Source organism: Schistocerca nitens, chromosome 1, assembly GCF_023898315.1.
Source record: "Schistocerca nitens isolate TAMUIC-IGC-003100 chromosome 1, iqSchNite1.1, whole genome shotgun sequence".
Taxonomy (NCBI): Eukaryota; Metazoa; Arthropoda; class Insecta; order Orthoptera; family Acrididae; genus Schistocerca; species Schistocerca nitens.
This window is the reverse complement of record NC_064614.1, coordinates 1,215,539,215-1,215,555,137: the sequence shown is the minus strand read 5'-3', so window position 1 is coordinate 1,215,555,137 and position 15,923 is coordinate 1,215,539,215. Positions and strand designations below refer to the sequence as shown.

The following is a 15,923-nucleotide window of genomic DNA, read 5'->3' as shown; positions in this document are numbered from 1 at the left end:
ATTTTAGGTTTTCAGTTTACAAATAACGTAGTCGAAAATCGTCTTACTGAAAAATGCCTGGATGATATCATCTTCAATCGTCTTTCGGAAACATGTCTCAGCCGCCACGTTTCGAGTGTTTTTCTTTTTTGCTTCCGTGTGGTAGCTTATGCCACGATTGGGCGTTTAGATATTGTGAGTGACTGGAACGCCTTTGAGCGCGACCACTTCAGAGAGCCGATCCATAGAGACGCGCGGTCGTAGCAGCCATAGCTGCTTCCAGGAGCAGGGGAGCAGCACGACCGGAAGCGACTATTGAACACCGGTGGCTATAAATACGGAGCTCCTCTCAGCCAGTGTCAGCCTGTTCCGATCTCTGCGGCGTACGTCCGTGCGCAGGTCTCTGTACCGCAGGCTCCACGTGGGCGGTCCTCATACGAGAGTACATTTATAGGGCGCTGCTGTGGTCGAGTAACGCAGTGACACTGGAACGTGGAACGTGGAACGAATGTTCAAATAGCCACCTGTTCATCCAGATTTCGCTTCATGAGCAGCTGAGAAGAATTACTGGATGATTCCTTAAATAAGGCCACGGTCGATTTTCTTACCTGCCGTCGCGCTTCGTCTCTAATGACCTTGATGTCGACGGTACGTTGAATTCTAGCTTAGCTTTCTTTCCATCAGAACTATTTTGATAATATAGTTCACAGTTCTTGTGAACGGAACAGTGTGATATGAATGCCGAACTCTGACCAGTATCTTTGATAAATGACAGACTTAGCTGAGTACAGTATACGGCGAGCATATACTCCGTGGAGAGTGTTCTCAGTAGGTTATCCGGCTTCGGTTGATTAATCGCTTTGAATAGCTTTCTGGAAAACGAAGCGAATTTAATTATTCGGTCAGACTGCGAGCTGTAAATTTAAGCAGTTTTCGTATGCACTGCCGATTTCAATCGAAAATAGCCGACAAACAACACAGCTTCTGCCTTTACAGATTTCTCCAGAAACGGTTTGTAACCCTGGCGAATCGAAGATACAAGCGATTTAAAGAGAAAAGAAACTAAAATAAACTGACGAGACTATGTTTGTCTCGTTAAAGACAGTTATTAAGGTATTCTCCCTGTGTTATAATTAATGAAAGGAAATTTTGATGGTATTCTCTTCTTATTGTAATATAAACAATATACAGGCTGATTAGCTGCCCTGCCGCTGGTTTTTATGCAACCCGCAACACCATATATAAAATGACAAGTATGGTAACATAATCGATAGCTATTTTGAAGCTTTCTTCTGTACTGTAACGTAATTCCATATTCAGGCTGATTCAGCTGCCCCTGCCACTGGACTTTATACAGCCTGCAACGCCTTCAAACACAACGCACAAGATTTTCATATTATTTCACTTGCTACATACAAATTATTAGTCCTACATAAAAAAAGAATGAACAGGACCTTGTTGTAGGAAATTTAATGTACTTAAATTTTGTACTGGGTTGCCTTTTCGCCGTAGTTTTAGATTTATTCAAGAAAAACGGGTGACCTCTGAACACGTTCTTCTTCTTGAATAACTCGAAAATCGTGGTCTCTAGCAAAAACGTGTACCACTACAAAATTTAACTCATTCCTACAAAAATGTTCCGTTCACTTTTTGCTATAGGACTAATAGTTTGCATGTAGCAAGCAACAGAATATGAAACTATTGTGAATGGTATTTGAAGCCGTTGTGGGCTGCACAAAACCCATCGGTAGCAGCAGCTGAATTATCCTATATATGGAATTACGATACATGCAGAAGAACGTTTGAAAATAGCTACCATATTTCTCATTTTATTTCTGGTCACTCAGGACACATCAACTGGGCATTCTTTTATTCGGTAACAGCGTACGCTGGGCGACAGCTTGACTCATAACGAAGTGTGGTGGTTAAAATCAGTCGTTCTCTTCTTCATCGGTCCTTATTTTCTGTTATTTCCCATATCACTCGAACTTTCGCGCCTGTCCAATGTCGTTTAAATCTATTCACAAAATCTGCAGTTAATACGTCCATTTGTTTTTACCAGTTTCACTATTTAGTGGAAGTTGTGAGCATTTCTTTTACATATTTTCGCCGTTCTCACTAGCGAAACACCAAGGAAGTTAAATAATGCATGAAGGTATAAAAACCCGAACGATCGTTTTGTAGGTGACACATGATGCTGTCATACTTTGTCCTAAACTACCATTGACAGAATATCTGTAAGCGCTGGAATGAGACTTTCATGTCTAGGGTGGTCTGACGACGATGTTAAAAACTTTGAGGGATGATGGAGAAGGATAAATGTATCAATCTGAGGTAAGGGACCCGGAGACCGTTGCGAAAGTTATTTGAGAAAATACTTCTCTTACCTCTGACGGTGGAATACATTGTCGGTACTGTTGTTGCTATAATGGTAGGGTAGGCCACTTTCAGGTGTGGTAGTCAATCTTAGAATTATTTTCGTGTTGGACAGACCTGTTTGGTTGCCCCAGCCTAGAGCGATTGAAATTGTAATTGATTATTATTCAAATAGAAACTTCAGTTCTACGAGGCGCGGGGCTTGTAATGTTATTAGAAGAATGTATTATGGTTTTAGCTCCGCGATCAATAGTTTATTTTACAGACTGAACTGATATGAAAATAGCTCATTTATTTTAAGAAGGTCTTAAAAGCTGTGTGAAGATATGTCAAACATTTACTATTAGGAAACTCTGTTTTCGATTTACTTCTTTTGTGGGCGCCAGTAGTCATAAGGTATATCTGGTGCACCGGTTATGACTTCTGTACTGGTAACTTAATTTTTCCTCGAGATTTTTATTAGATCCTCTTATTGCGGTGGTGAACCCGAGGAAAATTTAAGAAAGATCATACGTTTAGGCGGAGGAACCTCAGTCTAAGGAAGAGAGCTGCCACAAACTTACACGGGCTAGTGCAGTATCACGTGTATATACCGCGATGGAACTACACTCCTGGAAATGGAAAAAAGAACACATTGACAACGGCGTGTCAGACCCACCATACTTGCTCCGGACACTGCGAGAGGGCTGTACAAGCAATGATCACACGCACGGCACAGCGGACACACCAGGAACCGCGGTGTTGGCCATCGAATGGCGCTAGCTGCGCAGCATTTGTGCACCGCCGCCGTCAGTGTCAGCCAGTTTGCCGTGGCATACGGAGATCCATCGCAGTCTTTAACACTGGTAGCATGCCGCGACAGCGTGGACGTGAACCGTATGTGCAGTTGACGGACTTTGAGCGAGGGCGTATAGTGGGCATGCGGGAGGCCGGGTGGACGTACCGCCGAATTGCTCAACACGTGGGGCGTGAGGTCTCCACAGTACATCGATGTTGTCGCCAGTGGTCGGCGGAAGGTGCACGTGCCCGTCGACCTGGGACCGGACCGCAGCGACGCACGGATGCACGCCAAGACCGTAGGATCCTACGCAGTGCCGTAGGGGACCGCACCGCCACTTCCCAGCAAATTAGGGACACTGTTGCTCCTGGGGTATCGGCGAGGACCATTCGCAACCGTCTCCATGAAGCTGGGCTACGGTCCCGCACACCGTTAGGCCGTCTTCCGCTCACGCCCCAACATCGTGCAGCCCGCCTCCAGTGGTGTCGCGACAGGCGTGAATGGAGGCGTGACGAATGGAGACGTGTCGTCTTCAGCGATGAGAGTCGCTTCTGCCTTGGTGCCAATGATGGTCGTATGCGTGTTTGGCGCCGTGCGGGTGAGCGCCACAATCAGGACTGCATGCGACCGAGGCACACAGGGCCAACACCCGGCATCATGGTGTGGGGAGCGATCTCCTACACTGGCCGTACACCACTGGTGATCGTCGAGGGGACACTGAATAGTGCACGGTACATCCAAACCGTCATCGAACCCATCGTTCTACCATTCCTAGACCGGCAAGGGAACTTGCTGTTCCAACAGGACAATGCACGTCCGCATGTATCCCGTGCCACCCAACGTGCTCTAGAAGGTGTAAGTCAACTACCCTGGCCAGCAAGATCTCCGGATCTGTCCCCCATTGAGCATGTTTGGGACTGGATGAAGCGTCGTCTCACGCGGTCTGCACGTCCAGCACGAACGCTGGTCCAACTGAGGCGCCAGGTGGAAATGGAATAGCAAGCCGTTCCACAGGACTACATCCAGCATCTCTACGATCGTCTCCATGGGAGAATAGCAGGCTGCATTGCTGCGAAAGGTGGATATACACTTTACTAGTGCCGACATTGTGCATGCTCTGTTGCCTGTGTCTATGTGCCTGTGGTTCTGTCAGTGTGATCATGTGATGTATCTGACCCCAGGAATGTGTCAATAAAGTTTCCCCTTCCTGGGACAATGAATTCACGGTGTTCTTATTTCAATTTCCAGGAGTGTATATAACAAACTGGAAGCTAACGAAGCCTGTTGCAAGTGTTTTGCCACGACGCTATCTCTCCGGACTGCGCGTCAAAGTAGCCTTTATTTATTGAAACTGCTTGTCTGTTGGACGCGTGAGTCGACTGGATTAGGCTCTAGCCTTTACTTCAAGTAAATATGAGAGGTGGTCACCACCAGTCGAATGTGGAGCCATCGCGCAAGCAGCATACAGCACTACAAAGTGAAGAGCAATGGAAGAGGAACGAGGAGCAATCTAACACTCCATAAAAACTAATTTAGCATTACTGACGTTGCCATCACTCACTGCAAAGTCACGTTAATCTTCGCTGTCAAATTACTGATAGAGTACGTGAAACTCACGAACGGCACCTGTGCAATCTCCTCTGTGCATCGCAGGTGTCAGTCGTGGCCAAAATTGTGTTCTGTGTAGCGTTATATCGGAGATAAGTGAATTCGAACGTGGGCAAGTTGTAGGTGCTCGTATTGTGGGTGCTTCAGTAACCAATGTAGCCAAAGTGTTTGGTGTTTCAAGCGGTACAGTATCGACGATTTATATCGCAGACGGTGGAAGCGGAGAAACATACTCGGCTGTCACAAAGCAGAAGAAAGTGCATTTTGAGTGATCGTGACGGACGGTCATTGAGGAGGATTGCGACGCAAAATAAGAGGATGACAGCTGCAAAAGTCACTGCAGAACTCAAACTCGGACTGTGGCGCGCGGTAGAAAAGTCATGTCGCCAGAAGATGATGGGTACGAATCTCATCTAAACGTTGCGACGAGACGACGCCACCACTCAACCTGAGAAGAATTTATCAGTGGAATACGCCGAGAAATACTACAGTCGCATATACGTTTGGGGTCTTCTGCAACAGCAGAAAAAGTTGCTAACATACAATTTGCCTCGCAAGTTGTAGCATCTGAACTGGCTAGTGAAATGTAAGGGCATACGGATGGGGAGAGCTGCAACAAGGAACTCTTTAGTGGGAAGCGTTATGTGAGACACTTCAAATGTTGCTGGGAGGTCCTCAGGAATCCTTCTGAGTGTAAGCATTGCCTATCAGTCCAAGTTGGTGTCAGAAAATGCCTGGTTTAGTTTCGTCTGGCCATGGCCTTCATGCACGAAGCACGCAGCCACCCAGGTATGTTGTCATCTTACAACCATCGTGAATGCTCATCGCCAGCACGCCATTCAAGCACTAACGCTTCCAAACTAGAATAAGATAAATTACATAGAAATGAAAACACTTTTGACATACTCTAATTACGTTCCTGTAATTGATGCACCTTGTCCTTTTATTTGAATCATTTCGGAATGCTATACTTAAGCGTTGTTTTTCTACTAGGTAAATGTAACTCAATTAGCCTCCTCGGTCCTTATGTTGCATGTATGGTACATCCAAGTTTTATACTTTTTCTGATACAGAAAATTTGTTTTTAGCAATTTTGGACCAGAAGCGTTTAGCATATGCTGTACCATGGAAATATACGCTATCGAATAAGTTATTGTCTATTTTATTTCAAAAATACAGCGGTATATATTTTTCGATGTTGCACTGGGTTGAAATTCGCCAAAGACCTATACTTTTACTTTCCAGTGGCGCTGTTTTCAAGGTTTTAGGTGTTAAATATTGTTCTCTGAGTACTGCACGTATTTCAGTTATTTTCTTAAATGCCATTCACTTTGAACCTGTCCTATAAATGTGGTGAATCATAAAAATTACATAAATGTAGGACTTTGTTTTGTCCCAGAACGATGCATTGAGCGTCAATATACTATTTTCATTCATAAAATGTAAGCTCATAACCAACTAGCTCCTCAACCTGGGCAGTACAGTAAGGCCATTACCATATTCACAGAGTCCCAGAAGAGCTTAACATGCTGCTCACAACAAATCTTTGCCATTGAACAAGAGTTCCCGAGTACTGGCGTGTCTCCTTTGACCAGATAATCTACTTGTTCAACGAATAACTGCACAGCGATCAACAGTGTCATCCCATTTTACCTTCTTCAATCTCTTGTGAATGTTCGTCGCTGCCTCGTTCTCACAACAAGGGAAGTTTATAGCGGCACGTTGCTTGGGACGAACATCAACTGCAGCAGTTAGTTGTATTTACACCTGCATCTACATCTATACTCCGCAAGCCACCTTACAGTGTCTGGCGGAGGGTACTTTCTGCACCACTGTCACGTCCCCCTTCTCCTGTTCCAGGTGCTAATGCTGGTAGGCTTCTGTGTGGATTCAGATCTCTAATTTTGCCTTCACGGAATTTTTGACGAGATTATGTAGAGAGAAGCAATATATTGATTGACCCTTCTAGGAATATACACTCTCAGAAATTTAACAGTATACTACATCTTGATGCAAAACGCCTGTCTTGCATTATCTGTCAGCGCAGGTGGATGAGCATGTAATGATGTTATGGCATTTACGCCATATCGCAAGTCACGTTTTCTTAGGTTTCTTTATACAACATAGAATGGCTAATACTGCTGTGAGCCATATAGCAGGTACGTTCTGTAGCATTCCATCCTTCAAAACGACAGATGATCACGAAGCGCGAGAACGAAGATGTCAGCAGTAACTATGTCGTGTGGGAGAGTATAGACAATCCTATAATAAACAAGGCAAGGCTTTGTGGCAAATGCATAACTCTGTTTATTAATATTAACTGTTTAAATGTTTATAAACGCTTGCTTTCAACTAGACTGTCGACATCCTCCAAACTGACAGCTTCATAACCATGATTTCAATAACTCCAATATTAGGCTCAAATGTTAATTACAATTTGTAAGAAATGTTGTAAGACATTGTCCGATTGAACCGACCAACTAGAAATGTGCCCTATGCAGGCAGGCGCAAATCACTGAAGCTAGCTCACTACAAAATCTTCGACTAGCATTCACTCTGTCTAGGACTAACTGTCACACTGACAACGTGTAGTTAATTGAGATGTAAATTTTATATTATTCAGATTAAGTGGAACTACTCGTATTAGGGGATTTTCTCTGCCTCGTGATGACTGGGTGTTGTGTGCTGTCCTTAGGTTAGTTAGGTTTAAGTAGTTCTAAGTTCTAGGGGACTGATGACCATAGATGTTAAGTCCCATAGTGCTCAGAGCCATTTGAACCATACTCGTATTATTCAGCCTCGGAAAACGTTTATGACCCAGTCTTGGACTGGTTTACGGAGATGCAACACGTATATTCTGTATTTCCACGCAAAAGTGAATTAGTGACTAAAAATGCCGCGGAAAAGGTTTTTATGATCAAAAATGGTTCAAATGGCTCTGAGCACTATGGGACTTAACATTTGAGGTCATCAGTCCCTTAGACCTAGAATTACTTAAACCTAACTAACCTAAGGACAGCACAGACATATATGCCCGAGGCAGGATTCGAACCTGCGGCCGTAGCAGCAGCACGGTTCCGGACTGAAGCGCCTAGAACCGCTCGGCCACAACGGCCGGCAGTTTATATGCGATCTCGTATGATAATTGATGTAGTGTGCAGATAATTTTGTGATCTTGAAATGGTGCTCAATAAATGAAGATTAAACTCCATGAACTTAGTTTCAAGTATTGCTGTCAGACTGCCTCTAAACAGTTTTTTTTTCCATAAAATAAGGTGGCATGCTGTTATTTCGAGACGTTCATTGTAGTTGCTTTGAGCCTAACTGACAGCTTCATAATCATGATTTCAATAACTCCAATATTAGGCTCAAATGGTAAATGGTAAATCGGAAATTTACCATTCCGTAATTCACAGCTGACTGTACGCATGCTAGAAGCTACGAACACAGCCACTGCAATATTGTATTTAGCCGCCGACACCGGGCAAGCGTCTTTCAAGTAAAACGTGTCACGTGTGCTGGAATATACATAATGGATATACGAGTACAGGTTGTAGACACACGGTTGACAACATATGGAAGTTTGGGTCTGACTGCGAATCGTGCACGGATAGCCGAATGGATCCGGCACGGTAACTCAGCGTGTTCGGTCAGACGGCTAGCTGCCCTCTTTAATAAGAAAACTGAGTGAACGGATCTACAGTGAACTTGAACGGATGGCATGGGTCCACTCCGAACAAATGCAACTAACGATAACGAACAAAACGAGATTAAAAAAAAAAGTACACATCTACAGTGAACCTGAACGGATTGCGTGGGTCGACTCCGAAGAAATGCAACTAACGATAACGAACAAAACGAGATTAAAAAAAAAAGTACACATCTACAGTGAACCTGAACGGATTGCATGGGTCCACTCCGAACAAATGCAACTAACGATAACGAACAAAACGAGATTAAAAAAAAAAGTACACATCTACAGTGAACCTGAACGGATTGCATGGGTCCACTCCGAACAAATGCAACTAACGATAACGAACAAAACGAGATTAAAAAAAAAGTAAGGCGACCACTCGCGATAAGCGGGAAATGCGGGTTCGACTCCCGGTCTGGCACGAATTTTCATTATCACTATTCCATTCTACAGCTGATGGTAGTCCATATTTGCGTTACAGTTAACGCCTATCATTTGTGGCCTTTGAGGCACTACAGTTGCCCTGGCGCCGGTTTTTGGATAGCGCCATTTTGCCATGCAGCACATGAATAGTTTACAAACTTAGCCGTTTCGGAAATGCTTCCACCCTTGGCTCGAAAGACAATGACCGTACCCTTTTGGACGTCAGGTAAATCACCGGGTTTCCGCATTTCAACAACGATTGCACTGTTTTCCACGACCACCTGGCACGCTTTAGATCGCCTCCACTGCTAGTGCTGCCACATCCCATCTGTGAGTGATGCACGTTGATGTGGACCATAGGCGGTGATCACATTAATGTTACTGGACAGTGTAGGACAACAGCACAATTTTTGAAAAAAAATGGGTTGCACATTTGTTTTGTGGTGACCATCGTAAGCTGGTAGATAAAGTGGGCAGGTTCCAGGTACCGACACTACGTACAGTGGTCTGCGGAGTACAGACGTGAACAGGACAGCTGCAGGTGGAGGAGCGACCCAGCTGTTCCGTCGGTGCCAGACTGCGTCCTCCGTGGTGCGTAACCGGACGCAGCCGCGGCTTCCGACCCGCTGGGTGTGCCGACCCGGGCGCTGCCTTTCAGAGGAAGCAGGGCGGCACGGGCTCGCGTTTCTGTTTCGCAAGAGCGCCGCGGCCGCCGCTGGCGCTCCGGGTATTTCTGGAGGAACAAACACGTCTTGCGCCGGCGGGCCGGGCCGGGGATGTAACTCGGCGGCTGGCGCGTAAAGCCACTGCTTTATCTGCGGCGCCGCGCAAAGATAGCGCCGCGATACGCCGCGTGGGCGGCCGGCAGCTGCAGGCAACCGGCCAGGCGGCGAGCGGCAGCAGGCTGTAGCAGCGGCGGGCGGCGCTCTGGAGACCCGCGGGGGCCTCGAGCGTCGAGGGGCGGCCGCTGCGCTGCGTCTGTTTCACTTCCGCTGCCCGCACAGTTGCTCGTCTACATATAGTCCTACACTGAAGAGCCAAACAATCTGGTACACCTGCCTTAAAAACATACGTATAGGGGCCCCCGCAGAGACCTCGGAGATTTCGATGATTATCACCATGTTCCTCTCTCCTTTCCCCCACCGGGCAGTGATTGAGGGGAAAAGGGAAACGAACACCACACTCAACATCACTTGTCACTGAAGAGCTACGATTTTTTGCTGCATTTATTTGAAGACGCTCCGCCTCAAGTGCTCATCTCCAGAGATCACTCCATCTGTTTGTTACTGCACATGCGAATCTCTACTGCTTCTTTTATTACGGCATCGCAATGAGGATACTTCTTGTCCAAGCTGTCCTGTGCTCTTTCGTAAGGATGATTTCTCAGAATTGCCATACGATACGAAATGTGCTGTCCTTATTCAAAGCAGCGTTCGGATACTGTGCGGAGTGTCTACCTCACCTAATTTTCTCCACATTCACATGGCACATAGTAGACTCAAGATACTCGCAAATCTAGACTGACTTTCATTGGACGCAGCAAATGTTTAAACTTCCTCGGAAGTGCCAGAGTGCCGCAAAACAACGTAGCATGGACTCGACTACGCGTCTGAAGTAGTGCTGGACGGAATTAGCGCCGTGAACCTTGCAGGGCTGTCCATAAACACATGAGTACGAAATGGTGGAGATCTCTTCTGAACAGCACGTTGGAAGGCATCCTAGATATGCCCAATAATATTCACGTCTGAGGAGTTTGGAATGTTTAAACTTAGAAGAGTGTTCCCGGAGCCACTCTGTAGTAATTCTGGACGTGTGCTGTGTCGCATTGTACTGCTGCAATTGCCCAACTCTGTCGGAATGCGTAATGGACATGAGTGGATGCAGGTGATGAGACAGGATGCTTACGTAATTGTCGCCTGTCAGACTCGTTAATAGACGTATCAGGGATCCCATATCACTCCAACTGCACACGCCCCACACCATTACACAGCCTCTACCAGCTCGAACAGTCCCCTGCTGACGTGCAGGGTCTATGGATTCATGAGGTTGTCTCCATACCCGAACACGTCCATCCGCTAGATACAATTTCAAACGAGACTCGTCCGACCAGCCAAAATGTTTCCAGTCATCAACACTCCAATGTCGGTATTGACGAGCCCAGGCGAGGCGTAAAGCTTTGTGTTCTGCTGTCATCAAGGGCAAACGAATAGGCCTTCGCCTCGGAAAGCCCATATCGATGATGTTTCGATAAATGCGAATGCGCACAGGTTGCTCAAACTCTTACGGGAATCGCCAAAGCGTGCGCGAGTAATGAGTGGGCTGGCAAATGTCTATAAGGTACAATACATATGTAGAATTGTGGACAGTTGGGAATGTGAGTCTCACGGGAAGCGTGCAAGGGATAAGTCCGTGCAGTCGCGCTATTCGTCTGTGTCCTCGGTGGCTCAGATGGATAGAGCGTCTGCCACTTAAGCAGGAGATCCCGGGTTCGAGTCCCGGTCGAGGCACACATTTTCACCTGTCCACATCGAGGCATATCAAAAACACCTGTTGGCAGCTGAGGTTTTCAGTTAGTCATCATTTATTTCGTTAAATAGTTCGAACGGCGACACTTGTTGATGGCCCAGAATTGAAATCTGCAGCGATTTGCGTAACGGTTGTACTTCTGTCACGTTGAACGATTCTCTTCAGTCGTCATTGGTTCCGTTCTTGCAAGATCTTTTTCTTGCCGCAGCGATGTGCGAGATTTGATGTTTTACTGGATTCCTGATATTCACGGTACACTCATGAAATTGTCGTTCAGGAAAATCCCCACTTCATCGCTGCCTCGGAGATGCTGTGTCCCATCGCTCGTGCCCCGTCTGTAACTTCAGGTTCAAAGTCACTTACCTCTTGATAACCTGCCATTGTAGCAGCATTAACCGACGTAACAACTGCGCCAGATCCTTGTCGTCTTATATAGGCGCTGCCGACCGCAGCGCTGTATTCTGTTTACATATCTCTGTATTTGAATACTCATACAAGTATCTTTGGCGCTTCGGTGGAAATCTTAGCGGTAAAAATGGTACCGCTAGTAGGAACACGATTGATTGTCCCATTGGCAATGAAGTAATTGAGGATTGTGGAAGGACGGGGAAGGAAATCAGCCGTGACCTCTTCAAAGGAATCTTACCGACCTTAAGTGATTTCGGGAAACCACTGGAAGACTAAACCTGGGTGGATGTTTACAACATATATAAATAAATACGTCGGAAGTTCCATGAGGCTCTTTGCAGGTGATGCTGTCGTCTATGGAAATGTCGAAATGTATCTGGAGGGGAAGGGGTAGATTCAAAAAATGGCTCTGAGCGCTATGGTACTTAACATCTGAGGTCATCAGTCCCCTAGAACTTAGAACTACTTAAACCTAACTAACCTAAGGACATCACACACATCCATGCCCGAGGCAGGATTCGAACATGGGACCGTAACGGTCGCGCGTTTCCAGACTGTAGCGTCTAGAACCGCTCGGCCACTCCGGCCGGCGAAGGGGTAGGCAAGTTTCCGTTAGTGTAGCAGTCGATACCAATTTTTTAACAACTCGCCATTCTTAATTATATTTGAATTAGGCGATACACATGATCTCATGTGTCCTGAGAGATTTTTCTGCGTAATCTGTCTTCATCTTTAACATAAAAACGTTATTTCATGATTTTGGCACTGACTAATTTCGCCCCTTTGTACTTTTTTCAAGCGTTATTTGCCTGACAGTGAAAAACTGTTACCACATATTACTTTACGTTATACACATTTGTGAGGAGAAAGCTCCATCTAATGGTGTCCGTAATAAAGATTTTATCATTTTCGTGGTAAGGAGATAAACTACCACAGGCGTGAGTCCCGTATGCAAAACGGAAAATAATTCAACCCTAATGTGTGCAAGATATTACGTGACTATAATGATTCGCTGTAACACAAGTAGCAGAGTTAGCTTTAAAATGCCCAGGGGGCAAATAAGCAAATCATCAAGGAAAGTGATTAATTCGCAGCGTCTGTACTGTGACTAATAAATCCATATCTTTTGAGCTATAGTCAATAAAATATGTATGTATAGGCTCTAGTAATAAAGAGTCATCAGCACATCCCTTGCTTTCAAATAAAGTAAATAATTAAAATCAAAAGGAGCTAACTAAAACACTTGATATTAGCGTCTATTAAATACGTAATGAGTAATCAATAGATTCCAGAAATTTTGGACATTTTGTTACAGGTGTTTCATATTACTTAGTATGTGGTCGCCAGTGTCTTGATAACTGGTGTTATAAAAAATATGATGAAATTACGATCCTACAAAATAGGTTTTACTTAAAATTTCTGTGCAGGTGAAAATTATTTGCAGTAGCTATGACATACCTATTCTGAAACTTTCTTTTCCTCACATTTGAAAGAACAATTTTCCTTTTCCAAACATCGTATGAAAATGAAACTTCCTGGCAGATTAAAACTGTGTGCCCGACCGAGACTCGAACTCGGGACCTTTGCCTTTCGCGGGCAAGTGCTCTAACCAACTGAGCTACCGAAGCACGACTCACGCGCGGTCCTCACAGCTTTACTTCTGCCAGTACCCCGTCTCCTACCTTCCAAACTTTACAGAAGCTCTCCTGCGAACCTTGCAGAACTAGCACTCCTGAAAGAAAGGATATTGCGGAGACATGGCTTAGCCACAGCCTGGGAGATGTTTCCAGAATGAGATTTTCACTCTGCAGCGGAGTGTGCGCTGATATGAAACTTCCTTGCCCGCGAAAGGCAAAGGTCCCGAGTTCGAGTCTCGGTCGGGCACACAGTTTTAATCTGCCAGGAAGTTTCATATCAGCGCACACTCCGCTGCAGAGTGAAAACTCATTCTGGATCGTATGAAAAGTTACTGATGATAAAAAGTTTCGCTTCTAAAATACTCACTTGTAAATTTGAATAATATTTGAATAATTCTTAACTTTACACAGCGTTGGATGCTGGGAATGCAGCTGTATGATGACTTGTAATTATAAATAAATTAGGCTCTGGCTACAACGATAATTTTTAATTTCTTTAATGCATAATCGATTTTTGGAACCGCCAGCCCGACCTTCAGATGCACCTTGAAATAAACATCTCATCGATGTTAGATAATACATTTTTCTGGAATCACAGCTTGCTCTTATCACCTATCAGGAAACGTGCAAACTTCCATAACATCACACAAAAGGACACCTTAGCGGTCGGCAACAGATAGCTGACTGGTTCATTCTGTGTTCAGCAAGGCAAATCATATTGATCTTTATTTAAATGAGCGTAGTTTCCAACATCCAGCTGAAAAGCATCCTGTACTATACTGAGCTCTTTATTACACAGAGTGCAGACAGTTTCAGACCAGAACCATTTCAAATATGAATTGAACGCTTGAAGAATGTGTCTAGGAAAAACGAATTCAGACCATATCAACTCAGAGCTGCATTCGCTGGTAAACCCATGCAGCGAAAGGAAGAAGAAAAACCAGCAGTAATCCTTCCATTCTGTGGAGCGACGTCAAGCAAAATTGGGCGCATACTACGTAAGTATGATATTAGACCAGTTTTGCACCTCCACCTGCGTCCAATGAAAGTCAGTCTAGATTTGCGAGAGTCTTGAATCTGCTATTTGTCATGTGAATGTGGGGAAAATTATGTAAGGCAGACACTCTGCAGAGTATCCGAACGCTGCTTTGAATAAGGACAGCACATTTCGTATCGTATAGAAATTCTGAGAAGTCAGCCTTACGTAAGGGCACGGGATAGCTTTGAGAAGAAGTATCCCTTCTGCGATGCCGTAATAAAAGAAGCAGCAGAGATTCGCATGTGCAGTAACAAACAGATGGAGTGATCCCTGGAGATGAGCACTTGAGGCGGAGCGTCTCCAAAGAAATGCAACAAAAAATCGTAGCTCTTAAGTGACAGCTGATGTTGAGGGTGGTGTTCGTTTCCCTTTCCCCCTCAATAACGTCCCGGTTGGGGAAAGGAGAGAGGGAAGCAGACTGCTTTCCTGGCAGACAGTCATCTCCTGATGAGGAACATGGTGATAATCTTCGAAATCTCCATTTTTAATTCCGATTTGACACCGAGAAGAATTTATACAAGGATGCCGCAGCGAAACCTTCGATTTCAAATGATTCTGAACCGGGTTGAACGCCACATTGATGCCGAGATCTCTAAGAAGTGCTTACAAAAAAATAACAGAGAGAGCAATGAAGTTATGATCATTAAACGATTGTATTGTTGTAGGTTACCAAAGGAAAATTGAATTTTCATTCAGGATGTTCCGTTCTGTACAGCGCCACATTGATGCCGAGGTCTCTAAGAAATGCTTACAAAAAAATAACAGAGACAGCAATGAAGTTATGACCATTAAACGATTGTATTGTTGTAGGTTACCAAAGGAAAATTGAATTTTCATTCAGGATGTTCCGTTCTGTACAGCGCCACATTGATGCCGAGGTCTCTAAGAAATGCTTACAAAAAAATAACAGAGACAGCAATGAAGTTATGACCATTAAACGATTGTATTGTTGTAGGTTACCAAAGGAAAATTGAATTTTCATTCAGGATGTTCCGTTCTGTACAGCGCCACATTGATGCCGAGGTCTCTAAGAAATGCTTACAAAAAAATAATAGAGCCAGCAATGAAGTTATGACCATTAAACGATTGTATTGTTGTAGGTTACCAAAGGAAAATTGAATTTTCATTCAGGATGTTCCGTTCTGTACAGCGCTTATTAGTGTCGTATGTGTAGAACAGAAGGTAGGTGAAGACTCATTCTCACGACAACATCGAGGACATGAACGTTCAAAGTGTGAGCGGGAGGGAGAGCGGGGGAGGTGAGGCACATGGAGTGGGGTTGGGAGCAGCTCCCTCCAAAAAAAAAAAAAAAAAGAATATCCCAGATGTGATCTTGATCGAAGTGACATTCATTAGTTAATCACCTCAGAATTCTTCTGATGTGCTGTAAGGAAAACCTAAAGTAATAAGGGTATTTAAAAAATTAATTAGCGATGTAAGGGAAATTTGAAATAC

At 44.7% G+C, this 15,923-nt stretch overlaps 1 protein-coding gene and 1 non-coding gene across 2 annotated transcripts in view; one reads left to right on the top strand and one right to left on the bottom strand.

Annotated features, from left to right (window-relative positions):
• Positions 1-15,923, bottom strand: part of LOC126239638 (troponin C, isoallergen Bla g 6.0301) — a 148,651-nt gene that overhangs the window by 87,260 nt on the left and 45,468 nt on the right. The window lies entirely within an intron of this gene.
• Positions 11,292-11,365, top strand: Trnak-cuu (transfer RNA lysine (anticodon CUU)). The gene has a single exon. It is a non-coding gene; the product is annotated as a tRNA-Lys (tRNA).